This window comes from Balaenoptera borealis (assembly GCF_965194805.1).
Source record: "Balaenoptera borealis genome assembly, chromosome: 6".
In the NCBI taxonomy this organism is placed as follows: Eukaryota; Metazoa; Chordata; class Mammalia; order Artiodactyla; family Balaenopteridae; genus Balaenoptera; species Balaenoptera borealis.
Genome location: NC_138863.1, coordinates 8009778 through 8017123, shown reverse-complemented (window position 1 = coordinate 8017123; position 7346 = coordinate 8009778).

Sequence of the window (7346 nt, the reverse complement as noted above, 5' to 3'; positions counted from 1 at the left end):
AACTACTGCGCCACCAGGGAAGCCCTACCTCTTTTTTTCTTGTTGTTATTTTCCAGTCAAATGCACTGAGGTATAATTTACATATGATAAGCCTATCCACTGGAAGTGTCCGATGAGTTAAAGTCAATACATTTTGACAAATGTAGCCACCACCCCCACTGATTTTTTTATTTTTTAATTTTTTATTTATTTTTGGCTGCGTTGGGTCTTCATTGCTGTGCGCGGGCTTTCTCTAGTTGTGGCGAGCGGGGGCTACTCTTCTTTGCGGTGCGCAGGCTTCTCATAGCAGTGGCTTCTCTTGTTGCGGAGCACAGGCTCTAGGCGTGCAGGCTTCAGCATCTGTAGCACATGGGCTCAGTAGTTGCGGCACATAGGCCCTAGAGCGTGCGGGCTTCAGTAGTTGTGACGCATGGGCTCAGTAGTTGCAGCGCGTGGGCGATCTTCCCGCACCAGGGCTTGAACCCGTGTCCCCTACATTGGCAGGCGGATTCTTAACCACTGCGCCCCCAGGGAAGTAGCCCCCTCCCCCCGCCCATTGATTTTTAAAAAAAAGAAACTTCTAATAGACCCAGTTATTTGCCTCCCTTTCCATCTCCCTTCAAAAAGAGTGTTTGGCTGCTGTTATGGCACCTGAGGGCGTCTGAACCCACCTTCAGAACAGTGGGCTCCAAGCAGGGAAGGCTTTCTTGGAGGTGCCCTGTTAGAGCTTCCCATAGAAGGACAGGGGTCCAGTGATGACTTGGTGGACTGAGCTTTCTGACACCTCCCAGGAGCATTCAGCTTTCTCCCTCATGACCCTGAGTTCCCTTTCCTGAGAACGATTCATACCTCAGCAGTTTCTCTGAGTAGTTTGCAAAACCCCCAGACACCTCCCTGGTATACCCAGACACTCTTCCTCTTCGTAGGGCTTTGAAGGGTTTTTAATAGGATGTGCACGTAAAAGAGCAGTCTATATTTTCAGGACTGGCTAAAAGGCACTTCCATTAAGTTATGTATTTTTTAAACTTGCTTGTAACTGAATAGTTATCTAGGACTCAGCAGTACACATGATTTACTCATTTGACAAATATTTATTGAGTACTTATCATGTTCTAGAGTCTAGATGCTAGACTTTCAGTGTTAACCAAACAAACCTTGCCCCTACAAAATTTACATTCTAGTGGGAAAGGCAAGCAATAAACAAAGAACCACATAATATAATGTCAGAAGAAAAATAAAGCAGGGTGAGGGGGTAACCAGTGTGTGGGTGGTAAGATGGGAAGTTATTCCAGAAAAGATGGTTGGGAAGGTCTGGCTGAGAAGTTGGCATTTGAGCAGAGATCTGAATAATAAGGGAATATATCATGAGAATATCTGGGGAAATGGCTGTCCAGGCAGAGAGAACAGCAAATGCAAAGGCCCTGGGGTGGGAATATTACTTGGGCTTCTATGGAGAAGAGAGGGGAGTAATATTAGAAGCAGGGAAACCCACTAGGAGTCTCTTGTGGTTGTCCAGGCATGAGACAGAGGTGGTCTGAGCAGAGTGGGAGCAGAGGAGGGGCAAGATGTGGTGAGATCGAGGATGTCCTTATAAAGTAGATTCGACAGCATTTGCTTCTGCATTAGATCAATTAAAACCTCTCTACTGAGGTGGTTTAAGGTACACTTCTTAAAATTCTGTTTCTATGAAATATATTTTTACTTGGAATAATTATCACCTAGGAAAGACTATAGCTTCATATTCACCCCTGTATTCAATGCACTTTAGCAGAGTAGCCCATGCACATTTTATTGCTATTCTTGCCATTTATTAAGTATTAACTGAGACAACAGGTAAGACATTACTAGGGCATCCAGTCTTCTCACAGCCCTCTGAATTAGATATTATCCCCATTTTACAGATTAAGAAACTGAGGCTCAGAGGGGCAAAGATATTTGTTTAACCACACATCTCCAAAGATGTTTGTCATAAGTGCAAAGGGTCAGAGAGACTTTCTCATCACAGGAAAAGACCACAGAGTGGGAACATTGCCAGAAGACAGATGGAAGCCGTGAGCCAGGGAAAATGGGCTTCTCAGGGTCATAAAGGAAGTCTTAAAACTTTGATGGCGGCAATGACAGAGATTGAGCAGCCATTTCTCTTGCTTTTGAGCAGAGATGGGCAAGGTGTAAGTCCAGTTCTGAGAAGGGCTTTTCCTGGAGGCCTCTCTCCTTTACCATGTGCTTTGCATGATAGCCACCCTGAGCACTCTGTGATTCTGGGACCATCTCAAGGGACAGAAGCTCACACCCCCAGGCCAGCCACTTTGGCTTCATTTACTGATAACAGAATGCGGCCTGCTCACAGCCCCCATCCCTTCTGTGAGTGGCCCCCCAGAGTCACCCCAGGGGTCTCACCCATGAGAGTCACTGAACTTCCCATCTGCAGGGATCAGCGCAGGAGCCTTCAGCTTGCCCTTCGCTGCCACAAACTTTCGCTGAGCATCTGTGATATGCCAGTAACTGGGCTCGTTGCTGGGAACATTGGAACAAGAAAGACCTCATCCCTGCCCTTGAGAAACTCGCAACCACCTTGGGGGAGCATCTTGGTTCTGCCCAAATGGGATTGCTCTTGTGGACCGGGGAGCTAATGACCCCTCTGGCCACCCATTAGTAGGTGTCAATAGGCACAAAGACCTTTGCTGCTTGGCTGAAGGAGAAAGGATTTTTGGGGGAGTGTTGGGAGGTGTTGGACTGGCTGTAAGGACAAAGCAAAGGATGGACAGAATGGTGTGATGAGGAACGAGGGGATGGCCTGGGGTCACTTGTCACCCTCCACCCCTGCCCCTCCCCACATGGATTGACCTCAAGGCCGAAAGGCCAGAGAGGCTGGTGGCAGCAGCTGAAGGAGCAGCTCACGAAGATCTGACCCAGCAGCATTGCTCAGGGACCGGGGCCTCCCCGACCCCAGCCCCAGAGAGCTCAGGTGGCCTCAGTGGCGGGTTTCTGTGCCCAACAAAGCAGCATTCCTGGGGGGGCTTCGACAGCATGGCTTGGCCAGTGTCCCCTTTGAGGGCTTGTGTGCCATCGACTGTCCACCTGGAGGACAAGGAAAGAAAGTGTGTGGTGCCTCTGGGGTTTCCCTGAAATTAGTGGGGTGATTGTGGCAGGAGGCACCATCCTACAGGCTGTGGTAATTTGGGCATCACTGTTCATGGGACTGGGCTTTTGTTTGCAGTTTGGGAAGCCGGGCACTCAGGTGGTGGAGTGTGCATACACCTTGTCTTGTAGTAATCGTAGCTCTTCATGTGCCAGGCAAAGAGCAAAGACCCTGACACGCATCATCTCAGGTCATCCTCACAGTAGCCGCACGAGGTAGGACTATTATTGCTCCCATTTTACAGAAGAGGATGCTGAGGTTTCATTTGCCCAAGCCTCCCAGCTGGAGGGGATGGTGCCAGGAAAGGGGCCCAGGTCAGCTGACATCTGGTGCTGGTCCACCCCCCTCTGCATGCAGCTTAGGAAACGCCCCTCCTGGAAAAGGTCCAGCCAAGCACAGGGCTGGGTTCTGAGAGCCTGATTTTATTCTAAGAGTTTCCTTTCTTGGAGTTTTTGAAATTCTTCTCCCTTTTGAAATAACCTTATTGTTTTCTACATAACAGATTTATTGAGATATAATTCACATACTACTCACTTCACCCATTTAAAATGTACATTCAATGGTTTTCAGTATATTCAGAGTGGTGTAACCATCACCACAATCAATTTTAGACTGTTTTCTTAACCCCCCAAAAGAAATCTCATACCCATTAGCAATCATTCCCTATTTCCCCTCACCCTCCCACTCCAGCCCTAGACAATCACTCAGAATATATTTTCTGCTTCTGTAGATTTGCATGTTCTGGACCTTTCATGTACATGGAACCATACAATATGTGACTTTTGTGTCTGGCTTCTTTCACTTCGCATAATGTTTCTAAGGTTCATCTATGTTATGGCATGTATCAGTACCTTGTTTCTTTTTATTGCCAAATAGTATTCTGTTGTGTGGCTAGACCACATTTTATTTATCCATTCACTAGTTGATGGACATTTGGGTTGTTATCACTATTTGGTTATGAATTATGAATAACGCTGCTGTGAACATCTCTATGTGTATATATACATGTACATACATATATAGACACGCATATGTACATGTATACATACCTCTTCATTGCAAACAAGGCAAGAACAACCAAAAAGTACAAGAAATAAAAAGTCAGAGCCACCTGAAATCCCTCATCTCGAGGTAATTGTTGTCACCATTTGGCCAACATCCTGCCAGATGTCATCCCATTTCAAGCCTCAGAAATGATCTAAACCGTTTCTTTGAGTTTGGGCCCAGCTTCCTCCACTCTCATGGGTCATGGATCATGCAGGAGGCTGACAGCAGCCCCCCCAACCCCAGGCCTTCCATGGAAAGATGCTGAGGGCTCTTTGGGCCAATTCTCTCCACTGGGGGTGTGGAGGGGGTGTGGAGGGGGTGTGGGTGCATCCCAGGGCCTGGGAAGAAAGTATGTGTGTATATAATACTATCATACTTTTATTAACACAGACGTGCTTGTATTTAATGTTCAGATACCTAATTATACCCAAGTTTTTACTGATGGGGTGCTTTCAGTCATGAAAAGGAGGTAGATCCGAGCAGAGGTAGATCCTTCCGCAGGAGGCTGTCTAAAGCTCCCAGTTCTTCTCCATGCTGCCTGAGCCCTGGCGGCGGCGGCAGCTCGCCTGCCTCGCCTTTCTTTGCTCACACCCGGAATTCACACCAGTACCGGTGTCCACAGACCAACTGACCCGAGCAGTAAGCCGGGAGAGGGAGCCCCGCAGCACTTTCCAGGGCTCAAAGCCCACCCGGGGTCCCCTATCTCAGCCTGCGCACCCAAGCCTGGGGTCCATCTGCCCCCATCGACACACGCTCCACGCGGCACTCTGATGCCCAGCCTTTCTCGCCAGCACCCTCAGGCTTGTCTGACTTTGTCCCAGGGGAGCCCCTGATGCTCCCAGCGCTGTCGCGCCCCCTGGTGTCCATCCGAGTGGAGCGCCTTCTCTGACCCTCTTGGATCAAACAACTAGGACCCCTGGAACCCTGTTTCTGTCCTGCTCATAGCCGAAGCCTTAAGGCCCCAGCCGATGAGACAAAGCGAGAGAAGACCTCGGAGAGATGCCTCGGAGAGCCGGCCAGCCCCAGAGAGGACAGGTCTGCCCATTCTCCAGCTCCGGATCTGCGGCTCGTGGCCAGAGAAGGATGCGCAGCAGGTCCGTTTGCCTCTCGGGAGCGCAGCGCAGCGCCGGTGCCCGCACTGCCGCTCGGGAAGTGAAAGAGTTGGCAAACTCTGGGGAGGAAGCGCACGTATGCTGCCCCGTGTATTGCACAGCGCCCACACTGGCCCGACACACACACACGCACACACACACCCAACACAGGGGCTGAGATTCAAACCTCACACCCGTGGGAGGGGCCCGGGCAGCCACGGAGAACAGGCAGGGGGCAAGAAGCCAGCCCAGACTAAGACGTGTGCAGTGGGGCCGTGTCTGGAGAAGGGCGTTAGGGTGGAAAGTCAAAATATCTGATGGACATGGGGGAACAAAAAGAAAGCTGGAGGTATTTTGGAGTGAGGTTGTTTTGGTAGTTGTAACAGTCCAGTTAAGGAGACTGTCCTCAGATTATGTTAATGGAGACCCAGAAAGGGCAGAAGAGGTCAGGGGAGAAGCAAATGGGCTAAATTCTTTGTCTCTCTTGTGGAGGAGCTCAAAGTTATTGTTTGTGATTTTGATTCTGGTAATAATATAAATGTGGGTTTAATAATTTTCATGAAAAACTAAATGGAACCACTAACAGAATTAAAAACAGGATGTCTACTTTCCAAATCATTGCAGAAGATTAAAGCAAGCACCATAGTCTACAGAAGAAAAAAAATTCAATTAAAAGGGACAAAAAAATTAAAGAACCTTAAAAACACAAAGTCAAAATTCAGATAAAGAAGTTGGGCCAAGCGTGAGCAATAATGACAATAAATGTGAACAATCTAGTTTTCTTATGAAAAGGCAGAACGTCTCAAATTACATATATATATATATATTTTTTTGAAGGTGGGGTGTAGAGCTATGCAGGAAGGACTTTTTTTTAAAATTTTTATTTATTTATTTTTGGCTGTGTTGGGTCTTCATTTCTGTGCGAGGGCTTTCTCTAGTTGTGGCAAGTGGGGGCCACTCTTCATTGCGGTGCGCGGGCCTCTCATTATCGCGGCCTCTCTTGTTGCGGAGCACAAGCTCCAGACGCGCAGGCTCAGTAATTGTGGCTCACGGGCCTAGTTGCTCCGCGGCATGTGGGATCTTCCCAGACCAGGGCTCGAACCCGTGTCCCCTGCATTGGCAGGCAGACTCTCAACCACTGCGCCACCAGGGAAGCCCTACATATATTTTAATCTAATACATTACAAACACACCTAAATTAAAAAAAAAAAAAATACCAGAGAGGGAAAGAATCAAAGCTTGGGCAAAGATATCAAGCACAGATAAAAATAAAGTAGGGCTGATAACATTCACATCAGGTAAAGGAGAATTTCCTAGGGAGTGTATGGCACACAGCGAAGGAACTCTAAGTGGTGTCTACGTACGGCTGTAGGCGCTCGCTCCTGCTCGCTGAAGTGCAGGTCTCCTCCATTTCTGGGCACGAGGGAGGACTGCACTTCCTCAGCCCCTCAAAGTAGGGCATGGTCACGTGACTTGCTTTGGCCAATTAAGTGTGACTATAAGTCTCAGGCATCCTGTCTGGGTAGAAGCCCCTGGTTGCTTGACCTCCCAGCAGGCTCTCTTCCATGTCGCATCAACTGAAGAAAAATTCCTTGATTTGGAGGTGCAGCACTGAGCCATTGTATGGTAAGGAGTTGCCCTGAAGGAATGCTCAGCTCCGTAACAGACTTTGTGCAAGCAGGAGATAAATATTTTAAGCCACTGCATTTTGGCTGTTGTTTGTTACTGCAGCATAACCTCACATTTCCTATCTAATACCTATATTAATACTGAACCTTTATGCACTGAATAAATAACAACTATATGACTATTAAAATATCAAGATAGCTTTTTTTTTAAAAATTTAATTTAATTTTTTTTGGCTGTGTTGGGTCTTCGTTTCTGTGCGAGGGCCTTCTCTAGTTGCGGCAAGTGGGGGCCACTCTTCATCGCGGTGCGCGGGCCTCTCACTATCACGGCCTCTCTTGTTGTAGAGCACAGGCTCCAGACGCGCAGGCTCAGTAATTGTGGCTCACGGGCCTAGTTGCTCCGCGGCATGTGGGATCTTCCCAGACCAGGGCTCGAACCCGTGTCCCCTGCCTTGGCAGGCA